Source organism: Apodemus sylvaticus, chromosome 6, assembly GCF_947179515.1.
Source record: "Apodemus sylvaticus chromosome 6, mApoSyl1.1, whole genome shotgun sequence".
NCBI classification, from domain to species: Eukaryota; Metazoa; Chordata; class Mammalia; order Rodentia; family Muridae; genus Apodemus; species Apodemus sylvaticus.
The window spans coordinates 28508930-28530012 of record NC_067477.1 but is presented as its reverse complement, the minus strand read 5'-3'; positions in this window follow the sequence as shown (position 1 = coordinate 28530012).

The following is a 21083-nucleotide window of genomic DNA, read 5'->3' as shown; positions in this document are numbered from 1 at the left end:
TCAGTGGGATTGCTTCAAGTTTCTCTCCATTTAGTTTGATGCTGGCTACCGGTTTGCTGTATATTGCTTTTACTATGTTTAGGTATGGGCCTTGAATTCCTGTTCTTTCCAAGACTTTAAGCATGAAGGGATGCTGAATTTTGTCAAATGTTTTTTCAGCATCCAATAAAATGACCATGTGGTTTTGTTCTTTGAGTTTGCTTATGTAGTGGATTGCATTGATGGATTTCCATATATTGAACCAACCCTGCATTCCCGGGATAAAGCCTACTTGATCATGGTGGATGATTGCTTTGATGTGTTCTTGGATTCGGTTGGCAAGAATTTTATTGAGTATTTTTGCATCGATGTTCATAAGGGAAATTGGTCTGAAGTTCTCTTTCTTTGTTGGATCTTTTTGTGGCTTTGGTATCAGCGTAATTGTGGCTTCGTAGAAGGAATTGGGTAGTGTTCCTTCTGTTTCTATTTTGTGGAATAGTTTGAAGAGTATTGATGTTAACTCTTCTTTGAAGGTCTGGTAGAATTCTGCACTGAAGCCATCTGGTCCTGTGCTTTTTTTTGGTTGGAAGACTTTCTATGACTCCTTCTATTTCTTTAGGCATTATGGGACTGTTTAGATGGTCTAGTTGGTCCTGATTTAATTTTGGTATTTGGTATCTGTCAAGGAAATTGTCCATTTCCTCCAGATTCTCCAGTTGTGTTGAGTACAGGCTCTTGTAGTAGGATCTGATGATTTTTTTGGATTTCCTCAGTTTCCGTTGTTATATCTCCCTTTTCATTTCTAAGTTTGTTAATTTGGATACTTTCTCTGTGCCCTTTGGTCAGTCTGGCTAAGGGTTTATCTATCTTGTTGATTTTCTCAAAGAACCAGCTCCTGGTTTTGTTGATTTTTTTGTATGGTTCTCTTTGTTTCTACTTGATTGATTTCGGCCCCGAGTTTGATGATTTCCTGCCTTCTACTCCTCCTGGGCGAAATAGCTTCTTTTTGTTCCAGGGCTTTCAGGTGTGTCATTAAGCTGGTAATGTATGCTCTCTCCATTTTCTTTTTGGAGGCACTCAGGGCTATGAGTTTTCCTCTTAGCACTGCTTTCATTGTGTCCCATAGATTTGGGCATGTTGTGTTTTCATTTTCATTGTGTTCTAAAAAGTCTTTAATTTCTTTCTTTATTTCTTCCTTGACCAAGTATCATTGAGTAGAGTATTGTTCAGTTTCCACGTGTATGTGGGTTTTCTGTTGTTTCTGTTGCTATTGAAGACCACTTTTACTCCATAGTGATCAGATAGGAGGCATGGGATTAGTTCTATCTTCTTATATTTGTTGAGGTCTGTCTTATGACCAATTATATAGTCGATTTTGGAGAAGGTACCATGAGGGGCTGAGAAAAAGGTATATTCTTTTGTTTTAGGATAGAATGTTCTATATATATCTGTTAAATCTAATTGGTCCAAAGCTTCAATTAGTTTCATTGTGTCCCTGTTTAGTTTCTGTTTTCCTGATCGGTCCATTGAGGAAAGTGCAGTGTTGAAGTCACCCACAATTATTGTGTTAGCTGCGATGTGTGCTTTTAGTTTTAATAAAGTTTCTTTTACGAAAGAGGGTGCCCTTGCATTTGGGGCATAGATGTTCAGGATTGACAGTTCTTCTTTTTGTATTTTTCCTTTGACCAGCAAGAAGTGTCCCTCAGGGTCTCTTTTGATGACTTTGGGTTGAAAGTCAATTTTATCTGATATTAAAATGGCTACTCCAGCTTGTTTCCTGAGACCATTTGCTTGTAAAATTGTCTTCCAGCCTTTTACTCTAAGGTAGTGTTTGTCTTTGACCCTGAGGTGTGTTTCCTGTAAGCAGCAAAATGTAGGGTCCTGTTTACGTATCCATTCAGTTAGTCTGTGTCTTTTTATTGGGGCATTAAGTCCATTGATGTTAAGAGATATTAAGGAATAGTGATTGTTACTTCCTAACTTCTTTTGGGTTTGATGAAAGGTTACTATCTTGCTTTTTCCAGGGTGAAGTTTCCCTCCTCGTATTGGTGTTGTCCTCCTATTATCCTTTTTAGGGCCGGGTTTGTGGATAGATATTGGGTAAACTTGGTTTTGTCATGAAATATCTTAGTTTCTCCATCTATGGTGATTGAGAGTTTTGCTGGATATAGTAGTTTTGGTTGGCATTTGTGTTCTCTTAGAGTCTGCATGAGATTTGCCCAGGACCTTCTAGCCTTCATAGTCTCCGGTGACAAGTCTGCTGTGATTCTGATAGGTCTTCCTTTATATGTTACTTGGCCTTTTTCTCTTACTGCCTTTAGTATTCTTTCTTTGTTTAGAACATTTGGTGTTTTGATTATTATGTGACGGGAAGTATTTCTGTTCTGGTCCAGTCTGTTTGGAGTTCTGTAGGCTTCTTGTATATTCATGGGCATCTCTCTCTTTAGGTTAGGGAAGTTTTCTTCCATAATTTTATTGAAGATATTTGCTGGCCCTTTAAGTTGTAAATCTTCACTCTCATCTATGCCTATAATCCTTAGGTTTGGTCTTCTCATTGTGTCCTGGATTTCCTGGATATTTTGGGTTACAAGCTTTTTGCATTTTGCATTTTCTTTAACTGTTGAGTCCATGGTTTCTATGGAATCTTCAGCATCTGAGATTCTTTCTTCTATCTCTTGTATTCTGTTGTTGATATTTGCGTCTCTGTCCCCTGATTTCTTCCCAAGGCTTTCTATCTCCAAAGTTGTCTCCCTTTGAGTTTTCTTAGTTGTTTCTACTTCTGATTTTAGATCCTGGATGGTTTTGCTTAGCTCCTTCACTTGCATGTTTGTGTTTTCCTGTAATTCTTTAAGAGATTTTTGTGTTTCCTCTTTCATGAGCTCAGCCTGTTGACCAAAGTTCTCCTGTATTTCTTTAAGAGATTTTTGTGTTTCGTCTTTCATGACCTCAGCCTGTTGACCTGTTGAATGGCTTTTTGGCTGTGGCAAATATTTTTGTCAAAATAGTTTTTTTTTTCCTTTTGAGATGATTTTTTCCTCTAAAGACTTTTGATTTTTAAAACTTTCTTGATTATGAATTAATAATATTACTATTCTTGTTTAGCACTTTTTGTTCCCTTTCAACTTGATGTATATTTCTTCAGTCCTGAACACAGTATTTTTTTCTGACTTTCTCAATTGTGTTAATATGAAAATTTATTTTCAAATCTTTTGTACATCTACATGTATTCATAAATTGCAATCTCTTTCAATTTCATCCTTTAATAATTCTTCAATGTAATTATAATCTTTCAACTCTGTTCAGTGTTCTATTTATTTCATCATGTGTGTACCCACCATGGCTTTTCCTGTGCCTTTGGTTTCTATTTTCAATTGTAAATGTCTGAGTTTTGGGAGAATCGGTTTAAAGGAAACTCTAAACTCTTCTGATCAGTTATTTGCTGGGGCATATTTCTGTAGCTGAATCTAGAAGGGTTTTGTTCTATTCCTGGTCACCTAATAATATCAAGGAAGATGGAAGAAAGGTCCCACAGGTTGTTGACCTGCAAGATACTCATCACTCAAATTCTTTTATTCTTTTTTTTCAGATCTCCTCTGCACACTTTTTCATCTAGGGAAACTGCATGTGAGTTTACTAGGGACAAATATGTAACTCAGTCTCAGAAATTGTTGTATACACTGCCTTAACACTTTTGGACTTTAGTTCTGCAGACAACCTCCTGGGCATGCTACACCAGGGGCTAAAACATTGGCCTTGTCTTTTTGCAGTGAAAAGGCAAGTATTTATTTTTTCAAGGAGAGCAGGATAGGTGAACATTGGTCTAGACATATAAGCCCAGATATTTCAAAAGAACCTTTCATCTGCTCTGTAGGTATCCATGTCTCTTTGAAATTTATTTTCTTTCCTGAGTTTCCTGTGTACTGGATTTCTGAATGGGAACATTTGCCTGTGTTAATCTAAAAAGCATTATTTAATACATCTGAAAAATAGGAAACAAATTTATCTTTACTGAATAATGACTCCACTAAAAGAGACATAAAATTTCAGAGAACTTAAATAATTTATTTCATGTTAAAATACTGCTAATAATGTGAGTCTTTAAACAACTGTATCTTCCAAATTCTCACAGCTATGAATTTCCAAACACAATTCTAGATTGAAATGAAATATGCATGTGTATATAATTCCATTATTTCATTACATTCTAGATGCATAGAAATTATTATATATCTTTATATTATTAACATATTATAAATCTTTAATATGGTAGGGACCCTTATAATCAATAAAAGTCAGAATTTAAGAGTCAGGATTTTGCTTTCATATTTGCAACAGAATTTTTAGCATGTTAACGTGTTATGGAAATACTTCTGATTAATAGTTATATAATAAAGAATTTGAGAAAAAGAAAATTAGTTGAGTTATTTAAATTTGTATGAAATGCTACATTGACTGAGTATTGGTATTTAAATCAATGAATGTAGCCTTGGCTCTCCTGTGTCTCACTCTGTGGACCAGGGTGACCTCACACTCTCAGAGATCCTCCTGCCCCTGCCTCCTGGTTGTTGAAAGTAAAGACACGTGTCACTACAGCTTGGTCCAAATTAATTATTTTTCACATTATTCTATTGTCTCCATTTCCTCCAGGCAGTCCACTTAATTAATTATATATGAAAATTTATTTTGAAGTTTTTTAGTACAATGCCCCACATTATTATCTTACTGTATTATTGATTATTGTATTGATCCTGACATGCCCTTAGGCAGACCTGATTCAAACCTGTAATCTCAGCATTTAGGAAGTAGGCCCTCAATGACCACAAGTTTAAGGTCTTAAAACCAGTAAACAAGTAACTGAGGCATAATGATAATGCTAAAAATTAAAATGAAGCAAATGTTTTATACATAGTTATAGACTAACAATTTTTAAAATGTATGTTTTGTGGTAAAATTTAAAGAAATGATAGGAAAATGCCACTGACCAAAATTGAGGACAAAAATGAAGAGAACAAAGAATCCATTTTCAATGCCGTATTCAGAGAATCTGTTATAATTTAAGTTTCTGAAAACATAACCCTTACCCTTCAAAGGTATGATGAGTGAGTTCTAACAAGTTTAACCCTCAACCTTCATGTTGTACAAACTCATCTCAACTATGTAGTAAAAAGGCTTCATTGCTTAAAGAAATGATGACCTTTACAATCAAAACAGAGATTTTTCAAAGAGAAAGAGTCACAGATCCTCACGTCTCTGAAAATGGAAACCAATATTATAAATATTAGCCACTGGTATACAAACAATACCCCATACCATTGATCGACTGGATTTATTTTGTAAATAAAAATATAACTTACTGTGACTATTTACAAATGTCATTAATTATATCTCTTCGAAATCTTCTAGCAAATCAGAATGCATTAAAATCCTTATGGCTCATATAGTATATCTGTTAATAATCACATATAAACATATATGTTAGTATATGCAATATTTAAAAAAATAATCAAGACATTTGTCATTTCTACTGTTATTTTTATGCTGCTTCCTTAGCAATTTTAATTAGATTATAAAGAAAAGTCTGTAAGTCATAAGAATTACAGAATATATTTCAAATGAATGATAAAACTTCCATGGATATATTAAGATACATATACATATATAGGGTACATATTGTCTACATAGAAAAAAAAGAAAATGTTCACAATAATTGAATATTTGGTTTTAGTTTAATAAAATGGGACCATATTTCAAGATATTATAATATAATTATAATTTTATTTAAAATTATAATAGGTACTTAAATGTAAACATAGTCAAAATATGAATAACTTACACAGGATAAATTATTAACATTCATAGGAGGATGTTTGAGAAATATAATCAGTGATGCACAACACATACTTTGGTAAGAGTTCATGGAACTAAAGAACGTAAAATTAACTATATCAAGTTTCTTCAAATTGACTTTAAATTTCTATGGGATTTTCATTGCAAATGTCAAATTCTTGGAGCTTCCAAAAGAGAATATAAAATTTGCATCAAAGGCTCAAGGGCGAATCATAAACAAATAAACAGAAAAGTCATATATTTGCTCAATACACAGCCAGATGAATTAATAAGCAATTATCGGATAAAGATAAATGAACCGATGAATTGGCTAGAACTAAGAATCTACAAACAGGGCAGGGGTGATGTCTAAGTGATGGGAGTGCTTGCCTTGTAGGCAGGAGGACCTAATTTCAATCCCTCATCACCCACATAAATACAAGCCAGGTGTAAAAAGTGCTGAGTGTTGCAATGCTCACATGGAATCACCATACTGGGGGTGCGGACTGTCTATCCAGAGAGCCTGTTTGATGAGTCCTGGTCCTTGAGATACCATATCTCACAAGCCTAAGGAGACATAAACAGAGGAATAACAGCCTAAGTTTGAGTGTAAGCATTTTGTTAATGAGATTTCTAGTAAAGGCACTTTTATTCACTCTTCTTTAATACTTAATGCCAAAACATCAAAGTATTAATACTAAGACAGAGTTTGTTCACTTGGAAAGAAAACACCTTGTATGTGAATGCCTTTCTACCTCAAATGTTTATCAATTTTTAAAGCTAATTGTTTTTCTGACACTTTTGTAATATTTAGTTTGTTATATACAAGTATTTTGAAGTGAATGTGCCAGTTGAATTATATGAGCTGGTGTACAGAGAGAAGTCTAATTTGTCTTCTCTTAAAAACTGTCATTTTATAAGGTTATGAATTAATGATGAGGATAAAAATTTTACTAATACTTTGGTTCTTTACTAAACTATACCCATAGGAACTTAATACCCTAGAAAGCATGAAAGAAAGCTTTCTACACAGAGGTTGTATAAACAAAACAATTTGGGAATAAACAAACCCAGGAACACACAACACAGAGTTCACAAAACAAGATATTTGATCACTTTTCAAGAGAGGGTGCAGGTTTCCAATATTCTTTTGTCGTTGTTGTTTTTGTTGTTGTTGTTGGTGGTGGTGGTGGTTATTTTATTTATTTACAATTCAAATGTTATCCCCTTCCCATCTTCCCTACCTTCTGCCTCTATGAGGGTGCTCCACCACCCACCCACTCACCCATTCCTGCCTCACTGCCCTAACATTTTCCCATGCTGGGATATCAAGCCTCCACAGGACCAAGAGCCTCCCGTTCCATTGATGCCAGACAAGGCCATCCTCTGCTACATATGCAGCTGGAGACATGGGTCCCTCCCTGTATACTCTTTACTTGGTGGTTTAGTCCTTGTGAGCTTTGGATGGTTTGCTTAGTTGATGTTGTCATTCTACTTATGGGGATGCAAATTCCATCAGCTCCTTCAGTTCAGTCCTTCTCCTAACTCCTCCATTAGTGATGCCCAGGCTGATGGCAGGCTCCCAGCGTCTGCCTCTGTATTGGTCAGGCTCTGGCAGAGTTGCTCAGGGGGCAGCTGTACCAGGATCCTATCAGCAAGCTCGTCTTGGCATGAGCAATGGTGTCTGGGTTTGGTGTCTGCAGATGGAATGGATCCCTGGGTGGGGCAGATTCTGGATGGCCTTTCCTTCAGTCTGTACTCTATTCTTTGCTCCTGTGTTTCCTTTAGACAGGAACAACAACTGAATAACCCTATTGAGAAATGGGATACACAACTAAGCAAAAATTCTCAACTGGGGAATCTTACATGGCTGAGAAGATTAAAGAAATGTTCGACATCCTTAGTCATCAGGGAAATGTAAATCAAAATGAATCTGAGATTCCACCTCACAGCAGTCAGAATGGCTAAGATTAAAAATTCAAGTGACAGCAGATGCTGGTGAAGATGTGGAGAAAGAGGAACACTTCTCCCTTGCTAGTGGGATTACAAATTGGTACAAACTCTCTAAAAATCAGTTTGGTGTTTCCTCAGAAAACTGTAGATAGTACCACTTGAGGACTCAGCTATACCACTCTTGGGCATATACACAAAAGATGCTCCAGCATATAACAAGGACACATGCTCCATTAAATACTCTTAAATTGTTTAGGAAATCAACTTTATTTTCTGAATGACACCAATATTTATGTGTTTAGTCTACTCAAATAACTAAATGATGACAGTCTCAAAATAATATTACTAGTGTGCCTTTTTCTTCAATTTCCTAAATTTTTGATTTTACCTATTTTTATTTCAACATTCTTTTGCACTAATAAAAGTGTGAAAGAGCTATATTAGAAAGAAAATGTTGAGAACAGTTACTTACTAGAGAAGAAATGACAGCTAATGTATGACTGCCCTAGACGCCAACAAACTTGTCAGAATTTAGAAAGGGTCGTCATGTTTCCAAAACAGAAGAGCAGCTTCATCCCATGAACCTCCTTAAATGACATTGCATTGAGGCAAAAGAAAACCTCTTTTAATTTGCATGTTAGGCTCAGTTCACTCAGTGCCCAGAGAGGCAAGACCAAGACCAGAAACAGATGCTGCCTTCTTGTCCTAAGAGTCAAATAGGAACTTAAATGTCTAACATTCAGATCTCAACACAGCTATTGCACAAGCATTACTATATTTGGCATCTATACACAAAAACTCTTTTAAAGATATGCATAGTGTATGCTGTTTTTGCTTTCTGGGGAAAGGGCAAACACGGTACTTCACCAAGCTTTCTATCTAAATCTGTTTAAAAAGAATTTAGTAGGAATATCTATTCCCTAATAGTTATTCAAGTAACTTAAAACAAAACAACACAATATTGGATTATCCTCTGCACATGTAACACTTATTATTGTTATTATTATATAATTTGATAATTTTATTCTTAGCACTACTCCATGTAAAGTACTGAACAACAACAAAAAGTAGCAAAGGAAAAGAACACACGTGATCTTTAATATTCTTTCACTTTTAGTTCTTTTATTTCTTTTCTTTCCTTTTTTTAATTTTAGTTCAACTTCACATACGGCTGATAATACAAAAAACATTAGTCAAAGAGAATTTACAATGTGGTTGGGCAGAGTGATGTCCCCATCCTACAAGCACAGGGATTTTCACATATGTGGATTTGGCCATAACCTCTGGTCCCATTGCCAAAGGGAGTATGTTTAATAATATGAGCTTAGAGTGAGGGGTTTTGAAAAGATTTCAGGCCTGTGAAAGAGCTTGCAACTTCCTATCCAAAGAATAATTATTTTATGACTATGTCTCTATTTGCAGGGAAAGATCTGGAAATATCATGCATTTTCTCCAAGAGCTGTAGCAAGGAATTCAGAACTTAAAGAGAAATTCCAAGGCCTCTTGACTTCCATCTGTAATTTATTTTCCTTTTTCAGGAGGAACAGATGGGATTCAGAGACCATTGTCTGCAAGAGTCTGTTTATCAAGTGCACTGCAGTTATCTTCCTGTCTCTTAAAAATGGCATCTATTTATGCATTATCTGTAATCTTTCTGTTAACTGACATGTTATCCTGTAAATCAAACTCTCTTATTAAATTGTTGGTTCTTGTTCTTTCTGTTAATAGAAGAGATACATGTCCACCCTGTGTCTTACATCCTGAGGGTTTTTTTCATATGATTTTATGCAGAATAGTAAGTTTTACAAATAATAAAGATAATAAAAATAATAAATTATTATTATTATTATTATTATTGTCATATTGAAATGTAGCTGGTCCTTAACAAGATGGATGCTGATTAGGGAGCAATTCTAATTTCAGAGAGTGGGAAAGGTCTCTTTGAAATGCGATGAATCCCTTGACAATGATTTGTTACTTTTATAGAAAGTTATTGTAGCCTCTTTCATCTTCTGTTCCCTCCCCTCCAGTGCATTCCCCTCCCTTTCCTTCCACCTCTCTTCGCTTCTCTTCTTTTCCCTTCTCCTCTTTCTCTTTCCTCTCCTCCTCCCCTCTATTCTCACTTCCTCTAATCTCCTCTACTCTCTTTATGATTCTTCTTTCTCCTCTCCTTTTTTCTCTTCTCATTTCCTCTCTCCTTCCCTTTCTTCTCTTTCATTGTTTCTTCTCCCTTCGCCCCACCTCCCTGAGTCATATTCTACTGTTATGCCTTTGCATTTTCAAATTAAATAAAAATAAAAAGTCTTATAAATGAATGTCTTCTCTTTATGAGTGTATCCAGTTATAACATTACAATCTGTGTTATGACAGAGCATCTCCATATTTCCTGACTCCTGCCTCCCCTTAGTCTTTAGAGAAAACACCAAGGAAACATTCTTTCTCTTGATATCCAGTTTCATTTTTTCTCTAAGACCCCTGCTGTTTTCTTTTTGAAAGGGTCTTACATTATGCTAGGTGCTAATTCTGGGACATCTTAACATAATATATTCAATAATCTCAACAGCAAAATCATTTATACCATGTATCAAGATGCTCAAAAGAGGTAGATACCTTGTGAGGCACATTTTAAGTAATACTATCATAACTCTTTTATGAAGCTTTCTTTTTCAATTCTCTTATTTCAAAGAGTTCATGCCAAATGTGCTCAGATTGTTAGCTCCTAAATAGTTTATGATTTCTAGGTGTAAAGTGTGTTTGTCATAAAACTAAATGTTATTTCTGATTGAAAAACTGCTAGTGATTTTAACACAGTAAACCGGACAACCATTTCAAGAAATGTAAATAATGCTTTAGAGGAGAAAAAATGGCACGAAAAAATAGTAGTCATATAAAAGGATATATTTAAGTTACTGAGTGCTAAGAATCAACAAACACAGGAATTTCATAGTAAGGCACATTATCACAACTTCCTATAGGTGTAATACAGTTCTTATCTGCAATTGCGGTATGAGGTAGTAGAAAATAGGCTAAAAATAAAAAGTTTAAGGTGAAATTTGGAAGAGAAAATCCATGCATGTCAATATAATCCCCTTCAGCACTTCTTAAAATTCTCTTTGTGTTCTTTAGTTATGCAATCCATGGCAGAAGATATTCATAATAATTTATTAGTTTAAGCCATGGCAGGCTCCTAGACATGTATGGGAATAGTGCTACTCTATACAAAGAAAATTGTTCCTAATTTTTTACATGGCTGTTTATCATTTTTGCCTGAAACACTATTATAAAATGAGATGATTTACTGCCCCTGACTATGAAGCAGATATGGACTGAGCAATCATCAGCTAGAAAAGAAAAATTGTTTGTAACTTCTTACATGTTTCTTTTCTTTATATTATAATAGAAAAACATTTCAAGGGAGTTACCAATACTTAATGCTATGGATTTGACCAAATGCAGCACAAAAAGTGGGCATTATTTATAGTTTTGTGGTCTGTTTTGAGATGCTAGGTTATGACAATAGTCTAGAATCAGAGGTAAATAGTTTATCAGTTTCATGTATTACATCATAAACTACAAGAGACCTGTAACTTAAGACATGGCACAGGCTAAGAGATGGCTAAGGTCACCCCTAATGTTGTAAGTGATCCAGATTTAGTTCCCAGCACTATTGGGCAGGTTACAAATGTCTATAAATACAGTTCTAGAATCAATGCCTTATTTTGGCATCTTAGAACACTGGCTCACACTTGATACTGGCAGATAGTCACATTTGCAAAAAAATAATTAATAAATAATTTTGAAAAATCCATTACCAAGTGATCTCTCATCAGTGCTTTCACTTCTGAGCACAGAGGTGAGATCTCCACCTTCTCTCTGGAGGGGAACAGTTAGGACCACACAGGGCATAAGTTCAGTGGAGCAGATGGGACAGAAGCCTCCCTGCAGCCATTTGCACCAGGGAGCCTGGAAACTCCACAGCCTTCTGTCCACAGCCTTGAGGAGAGAGTGATCTCTCAGTAGTGCTTTCACTTTTGAGCTCAAAGGAGTGAGGACACAGGCTTACAGGCCCTCAGGAAGAACAAACTCCAGTCAGAAACAACAATACCAACTAGCACCAGAGATAACCAGATGGTGCAAGGCAAACACAAGAACCCTACCAAAAGAAACCAAGGCCACGTGGCAACATCAGAACCCAGTTCTCCCACCACAGCAAGTCCCAGATACCACAACACACAGGAAAAGCAAGAGTTGGCTTTAAAATAGTATCTCATGATGCTGATAGAGGGCTTCAAGAAAGACCTAAATAATTCCCTTAAAGAAATACAGGAGAACATCAGTCAACAGGTAAAAGCCCTTAAAGAAGAAACACCAAAATCCCTTAAAGAAATACAGGAGATCATGGGTCAACAGGCAGAAGCCCTTAAAGAAGAAACACAAAAGTATTACAGGAAAACACAAACAATCAAGTGAAGGAACTGAACAAAATCATCCAGGATGTAAAAGTGGAAGTAGAAACAATAAGGAAATCACAAAGTGAGACATCTCTGGAGATAGAAAAAATTCAGGAGTCATAGATGGAAGCATCAACAACAGAATACAAGAGATAGAAGAAAGAACCTCAGGTGCTCAAGATACCATAGAAAACATTGACTCAACAGTCAAAGAAAATGCAAAATGCATAAAGCTGGTAACCCAAAACATCCAAGAACTCCAGGACAAAATGAGACAACCAAACCTAAGGATTCTAGCTATAGATGAGAGCAAAGATTTCCAACATAAAGGGCCAGTAAATATCTTCAACAAAATTATAGAAGAAAACTTCCCTAACCTAGAGAAAGAGATGCCCATGAACATACAAGAAGCCTTCAGAACTCCAAAAAGACTGGGGAACAGAAACTCCTCCCTGCACATAATAATCAAAACACCAAATTCACTAAACTAAGAAAGAATATTAAAAGCAGTAAGAGAAAAAGTGCAAGTAACTTATAAAGCAGACCTATCAGAATTACACCAGAATTCTCACCAGAGATGATGAAAGCTAAAAGATCCTGGGCAGACCTCATACATACTCTAATAGAACACAAATGCTACTATTCTCAGCAAAACTCTCAATCATCATAGATGGAGAAACCAAGATATTCCATGATAAAACCAAATTTGCACAATATCTGTCCACAAATCCAGCCCTACCAAGGATAAAAGATGCCAACACAAGGAGGGAAACTACACCCTAGAAAAAGCAAGAAAGTAATCTTCTTCCCACAAACCCAAAAGAAGATGCCCACACAAACATATAAATAACATTAAAAATAACAGGAAGCAACAATCACGATTCCTTAATATCTCTTAACAACAATGGACTCTACTCCCCAATAAAAGGACACAGACTAACAGAAATATTTCTCATGTAAATCTTCAATTTTATCAGAAAATGTTTCTAATTCCCCCTTTAAATAAGTTAGTAAGGTTTCTTTATGTCTACCATTTTATCTTCATTATTTTTCATGATAAACTTTAATTTTAATATGTCTTTCTATATATTTCCTCTATGTTATCAAAAATGGTTTCAATGTAAATCTTTGATTTTATGACAAATGTTTCTAAGTCCACCTTCAATTAATTTAGAAAGTTTTCAAATGTACTATTTTATATGTAAAATTTTCAATGAAATTGTCAATTTTAACATATTTCTTGAATTTTACTAGAAATATTTTCCATGTAAATCTTCAATTGTATCTGAAAATGTTTGTAATCCCACCTTCAATCAACTTAGAATTATCTTTATGCCTATCATTTTATCTGTATAATTTCCATGATAATCTTTAATTTTAAGATGGTTTTCTATAGATTTCTTCAGTTTTATCAGAAATAATTTCAATGTAAATCTTCAAGTTTATTAGAAAATGTTTATAATTCCACTTTCAATCAATTTAGGAATACTTTTATGCCTACTATTATTATATCTATATAAAATTTTCCATGATAATCTTCAAAAAAATCCATTGTCAGAATGGAAGTGTGTCTCTTTTATTTAATATATTTATCTTTTATGTTCTAATGCTCCCCAGACTAGGCCCAGTTGATGCCCACATATACCTTGCTTATAGAAGCTCAGGCTTTCCTGTTCTCCTCATCTTCTTTGGATTTCTGCAAAATCCCCTTTCTTATCTCCTTAGGTTTCATTGCAAGTTGTTTCTTCCAGGATTATAAAGGTGAGCACATCAAAGGTTAAGACATGATTTTAAATAAGAGAGTCACGAGCTACCTAGCAGTTCCCCGACTTTACATCCATTTTTGACCTATCATTGCTTGCAAGCAAACCACATGTTCCAACTCTTAAGGTACAGTTGAACAAATACCCTGAAAAGAGATAATGGGGCCATTTAAAGTTCTCACTTTACAGGAAAAAATAATTGAAATGTAAGGGAAAATAAAATTCCTATACCATCGTTTAGGAGACATGTAATTTCTACAATTGAAAAGAAAAACACTATTTGCAATTCAAATTAAGGTACTATATTTAGTTAGTCTGTACTGGAATTATACGTTCCCTGAGCCTTCCTTTGTGCATTAGAAAGTATAAGAAAGGCTTTAGAACAAAGAATTTTAGTAGTGATAAAAAGGACCAGGTGTTCCTCAAAATTATGTGTCTCAGATGGACTCTGAAGCCTTACTTTGATTAATTAATTCACTCTTTTAAGGCTTTGATTGCCTTTAATACACCTCATGAGAGTAGGAGCATCTTAAGGGACTATTTTTCTTTTATTGAGTGATAAGAATGGTGGATTTGTTTGAATCCTTTCCAGTAGGTGGAACCAATAAGACAGAATGAAGGAAGCAGAAGGATTCCAGAGCAAGGAAATGTTGTAATTTGGGTTTGCTTTATAGTAGATTATCAGATATATGGATAGTTACTTCTGATTATTGCTAGTATAAATCCCAAACCATATTGAAATAAAATTAACAAACAATATCTTTATTTATTGGGTTATAAATCAATATAGGAAGTGTGGACAATGTCCATGGAGAAATGAAAACAGTAAGAGAAATTCTGATTTAAGACAATGAGCTGAATTTATTTTCAAGTCAAATGAAAAATGAAAGTGTCTATGCCCAAATTAGGTACTGGGAAAATATTCCAAAGATTAAAACACACAGAGTACTTTGAGCTGGCCATTTGGGGGTAATAAATAAAAACTACTTTTACTAAACATATATATTAAGAATACTTCAAAACAGGGATGGAGTGATGCCTCGGTGGTTAAGAGCAGTGACTATTCTTCCGAAGGTCCTGAGTTCTGATGCCCTCTTCTAGTGTGTCTAAAGACAACTACAGTGTTACATATAATAATAAATAAATCTAAAATAAATCTGAGAGAGAGAGAGAGAGAGAGAGAGAGAGAGAGAGAGAATGCTTCATTTCCTTCCTGGATCTGTAAAGGTAGCTAGTGGAGGGAGGAGGAAGTTCAGCTTCTAATGTACCAAACAAATATAAAGATATCATGTTCCCACCCTGGTGTAAATTGAATAAAAAGGCACACTAGAATTCCATTCTATCTCTCTGGTTTTCAAACTCTAATCATGTTTCTGAAAACATGATTAGACATGAGCAACAACAACAACAAAAAAATGAGCAGTCAATGTAACTTAGACACATTTACGCCCAGCAATATAAAATTTTATTTTGTTTATTTTAACTAGTTTTCACACATACTATTCCTAAAATACATAATCACAGAAGAGCTGTACCTAGCATTCATTTCTGGGATTAGGCCTTCAGATAAATGCAATAGTTGTGACAATATCAAAAATTTTGATTTCTATTTCTTTTCTCTTCGTGTTTTTCATTTGCTATCAGAGAAATTTGAAGAGTTGAGTTTTGAGCTTTCTTTTTAGAAAAATGTTTACTGTTGAACACAGCAAATTATCTTAACAGAAGATAAAAGTAAAATTCTTAACCTATTTAAGGTAAAGTTTGAATCACATTATTAATTTCCGTTATGTTTCACAACACGGCTCAGAAAATATGGAGAGCTGAATATATTGAAATTAATAATAGAACTTTTTTCCAGGGGTTAATGTGCTGATTCAGAAAAAAATTAGACTTAGTGCATGTGCATACATATTTTTTAACATTTAGATGAATTTTCATAATAACTATGATTTAATGGAAGCCATTTATACATGATCAACTAACAAAAAATATGCTAAGTATCTATATTTTCAGTATTCATGGAGAAAAAGTGATATTACATTTTGAGGCAACTGGCTAGAGTAAGTACATCCCTGACCATGACCTATTGTCCTGTGTGGTCTATGAACAATTCAAATCTGCTCATATATTTAGATGAGTTAAGTCATCAAAAGTAGAAAAAGCAGTCATTGTGTACTTTCAAAGTTTACCAGCAGCATAATTCCACTGCATAATTAAGGCTTTGTTTACCTTAATTGAATCCACAAAACTCTTTTAGGAAATTCCCCAGAAGGCCAAGGAGGGTAATATTTTCTTCTACTTTTTCCTGGACTTACAATCCCATCCCTGTCTCTTTTGACTAAGGTCTCAGGACTGATCAACCTGCAACTCACACATCTGCTTTGGTAGGACAATGAAAGGTGTGCTTTCGTGTGTGTGTGCGTGTGTGTGTGTGTGTGTGTGTGTGTGTGTGTATGTATGTGCATTCACTGGAAGAAAACAGCCCTAAATTTAAATACATAAAAATATTTGGATGTTACCAAATAATGTAACTAGAGAGAAAAGGCAGATAAGCATTAGCCTTGAACAAGCAGAGACATCATGAAACAAAACTGGATGTAGTAGTCAGTGATTATATCAGCACTTGCTCAGTGAGCGTAGGATTGAGGCACAGGCCCTGTCTCAAAGCTAAGGTAATGAGCAGTGTTGATGTCTGGCCTACACACACACACACACACACACACACACACACACACAATGTACATACAAATTCAACCTACACAAAACATAAGCATATGTACAAGAATATACTCATCCAATAAGTTGTGCAAACCTTTAGGAAAAGCTAGTTTTAAAATGGCATATTTTTCTAAATTGTTATTGAATCATAAATTTATTCAACTCTTTAAAGTGTAAATGTATGGGATATGTGTACAGCTATAGAAATATTGAGAGCTTATATTTTAGCAAGAGTGATGATGTGTTAACCAACTCAAGCTTTCATGTTCCATGGTAGCCAGTTTATAAGTAATAATTGTATGTATTTTTCCTCCTAGGGACAAGAGAGTTAGATTTTTGTTTGTTTCTTTTTTTCTCTTCATGTTAAGTTTAGTCATGGTTTTTGCTTTGGTCAATGATATGACAATGGAATAATGTAAGTGACTTGCAGAAATAAATGATTGAAATGTGTTGCTACTGTGTGTTGATTTTTAATACCACAGCACCCCATGCCAATTCAAATTGCAGAAGATACTTGATAAACTAGAGAATCAGCATGTCCCATCTTTATTAAATTCTGAAATCTAATCTTCATCATACAGTCATGCTGAATTATAGAGGCTAAAATACCTAATAAGTAAAATAAAAGAAAAAATATGAAACTCATGACTAACCTTTATGAACTTAAATTTAAAGCAATTGATTTCTTGGAATTCCAGAAGTGTTACTTGATTACCTATTTTCTGTTTTCCAGTCTCTGAATCTATTATGGTTAAAGAGGAATACATAAACACAGCTTTGGAGTGTAATGTAAATGTTTAACAATATTTACCAGCACCTGTAGTGTTTCCTAGGCGACGTTATACATGGCTAGTGAATTGATGTATTTATCTGTTCTTTCAGTAAATGGTATTCAAGGTCTCTTCTTTGCATCAAATACTCTTGAAAAGTGTTCAGAGTACCAGTAAATAAAAGATACTTGTCTTCATGATTTGTACCTACCAATAGAAATTATGAAAAATAGATATAAGACAGTAAATTACACTATAAGAGACAATGAATTTTTTGTGCATGATAAAGAAGAGTGTGAACAGGATTGAGGAGACTTGGTTAGGCAACAGTGACTAAACCATACAACGCAAATAATCTTCTAAAGAGAATATAACAAAATACCTATTTTCATAGAGAAAAATTTCCTTGAAAAATGTTGAAACATTTGGTGTATCCAAATAACAGAAAGCTATTTCCAGCAATTCCAGTTTCAACTGCTATATTTGACAGGACAAATAAAGAAATACACTTGAAGGAATTCTCCAAGATTTCAGCACCCACTTTTGATCTCCTCTGTTATTAACCAACTCCAGAAGAACAAGAATGGCATGGGAAGACTTAGAGATTGTGTCCACTGCTTCTCATTTACAGGATCTAGAACAATCTCTGAGAAGGATACATGGCAGATCCCAGCGATATGAGGGAAAAGAAAGAATACAGACCCAATAGATTTGTTTATTTATGTCGATTAAAGATGGAGTTAGTAAATAGTCATAGTTATATTTGCAAGGCAATATTCTTGGATGTAGAAATAATAACAGCAAAGACCCTGCAATCAAAGTGCCTTTGCAAGCTTAAGGAACAGGTGAATGAGTCTGAGACAGACTACCTACAGAGGGAAAAAAAGGTCAGGTTAAAAAAGTAGGAACCATCCAAAATCTTCAGGGAAATTTATTGTTTGCTTCCCATCTGAACAGAGTGTAGAGAGTCACAGAACTCACTTTGTCTATAGTGAGCAAGAGGCTAATGCTAGTGCCATTTTGTCTACAATAAAATTTCCACCACACTTGAATAACATGCTGATGCCTGAAAAAGACTGTATAAAACCACTGAAAAGTACTTTAAAAAGTAATTGACAAATATGACTCTCTACTTCTACTTGCTGTCCCAACATCAAGGGCCCTTATTCAAGTGTTTTATTTATTTATCTCTCACTCTCTCTTTATTAATAAATATTAATTAATTTATTAATAAATATGGAAAGCCCATCTTTATAATACTACTATAGAATATTACCTCATTTTCTTTTCTGTTGCTTATCTTTTAATATTAATACAGTATGAAGCTCAGGTAGGTGAGTTATCTAAGAGTGTACAAATATCAATACTTCAGAGAGGCATAGAGGTTTGCTGGTGCACATGAGCTACACACAGCATTATCATGTCCCCAAGTCTATTAAAGGATGACTTATTCACAGCAATTGTTGCAGCTTTTCACAACCTTCCCCTCTGCTATTCTCTATTTACAGTATATTTTCTCATCCTTTTAATGGAAGAGAAGGACTCATTAACAGTGCTAAGCTGTATTCACAACAGAGGCTTGGAATTGTTGTCTCCAGAAGGCTCCAGTATCCTCACAAATTGAACTCACATTTTTCCCTTGGACTTGACTGCAGAATATAGGATCTCTGAACCTTCTACCTATTTCTGCCATTATTGTTTTGGCTATTGCCTCTCAGGTCTCACACTTTGTCGTCCATCACTTGTTTGGGGGCCATTTCATATTTTGTACATATATAACCTACAATCTACTTGTTATTTCATAATGTTTCTTAAAGTCTTACCATTCTAATCCACTGGACCTACTACCTATAGAAATATAAGTATTATACAATTGTTGGGTGGTGGTGGCACACACCTGTAATCCCAGCACTCTGGGAGGCAGAGGCAGGCAGATTTCTGAGTTTGAGGCCATCCTGGTCTTACAGAGTGAGTTCTAGGACATTCAGGGCTATACAGAGAAACCCTGTCTCGAAAAAACCAAATCAAAAAAAGAAAAAAAGAATTATACAATTATACAACTTGACATGATAGGTTCATTACTGTACACAATTGTAATAAATAATTGATCTCTGCAATCACAACTTCTGATGACAAAGTGAGACTTGTAATACATGAATGGAAAATGAAAAAAAAAGTCTATTAACACACTAACAAAGTAAGTACTTCCTACAATTTAATGCATTGAGTGAGTTCATTTTATATTTAGTTTTTACAAACTAGCTTTTTTGTGAAAACATGAAATGATGCATTCATGGGCTCCAACGAGTCTAAAATTTTAGGCACCTGGAGAGCCAAAGGGATAGAGGAACACCAGAAGTAAAAAATGAAAAATGTAGTTTACAAGATGGACAAATGTGCCATGCAAAGTTACAATAGATAAGCATTCGATTCAGGAGATGAAGCAATTTGCAAAAAAAAAAAAAAAAAAAATGTGGTAGAGAATGAATTGACCTTAAACATAGCTGGAGGCCTTAGATCCTGAAAGAACGAGTTCTAATCTCTTAACTTGGAATAGATCTGCTCTAAGATTCTCTTTGAAAGAATTAACTTTCAATGTGGAAGAAGGAAGGTTGTATGAAATCTTTATATTTTGTTTTTTAATTTTAAATTAAGGAATAATAATAACCCATGGTTATCTTAAAGCAAGAATACATGAAGCATGTTATTTTAATTGAATTTACAAATTCAGATATTCAGTGTCCCTGACTTACTGGCATGTTTCTACTGACATTGGGAAAATGATCAAAGAAACAAAGAAAATAATCCATCCCACTTTGGAGAAGAGACAAGTTTGTAAATTACTTTCTTTAAACACTAATAGTTGAAATTGATCTTATTGTTCAATGTTTATTCCACATATGATAATCACTTGATATGATATCATATTTATTACTAAAAAGGCCAGATATCTTACAGTGAATCAACATATCCCAAAGCGTTACAAATTGCCAACAGTATGTTGTCCTATTTACATATGAAGTGAGATAGAATTTTAAGTACATCTGTGATTATACACACTTCTATGACTGTGGGTAACTAATAAATTATAAATATTTGCTTTTCTGTTTCAGTTACATTCTTAAGCAGTTTACTTATTTCAATTATTATTTTTAGTTTCTTACCCAGAATGAGCAGTATTATATGTTTGTAACTCTCCTTGGGTTCTTTTATTCTTTTTTTTAAATTGGATATTTTATTTATTTACATGTCAAATGTTATCCCATTTCCTGGTTTCCCCTCTGCAAGCCCCCTATCCCATGCCCCCTCACCCTGTTTCCATGAGGGTATTCCCCAATTCACCCACATACACTCACCTCGCCACCCTAGCATCCCTCTACACTGGGACATCAAGTCATCAAAGGACCAAGGGCCTCCCTTCCCACTGATGTCAGATAATGGTCCTTCAGCTCCTTCAGTCCTTTCTCTAACTCCTCCACTGGGGTCCTTGTGCTCAGTCAAATGGTTGGCTGAGAGCCTCTGCATCTGTATTGGTCAGGATCTGGCAGAGCCTCTCAGGAGAGAGCTATATCAGTTTCCTGTCAGCAAGTACTTCTTGGCTTCCACAATAGTGTCTAGATTTG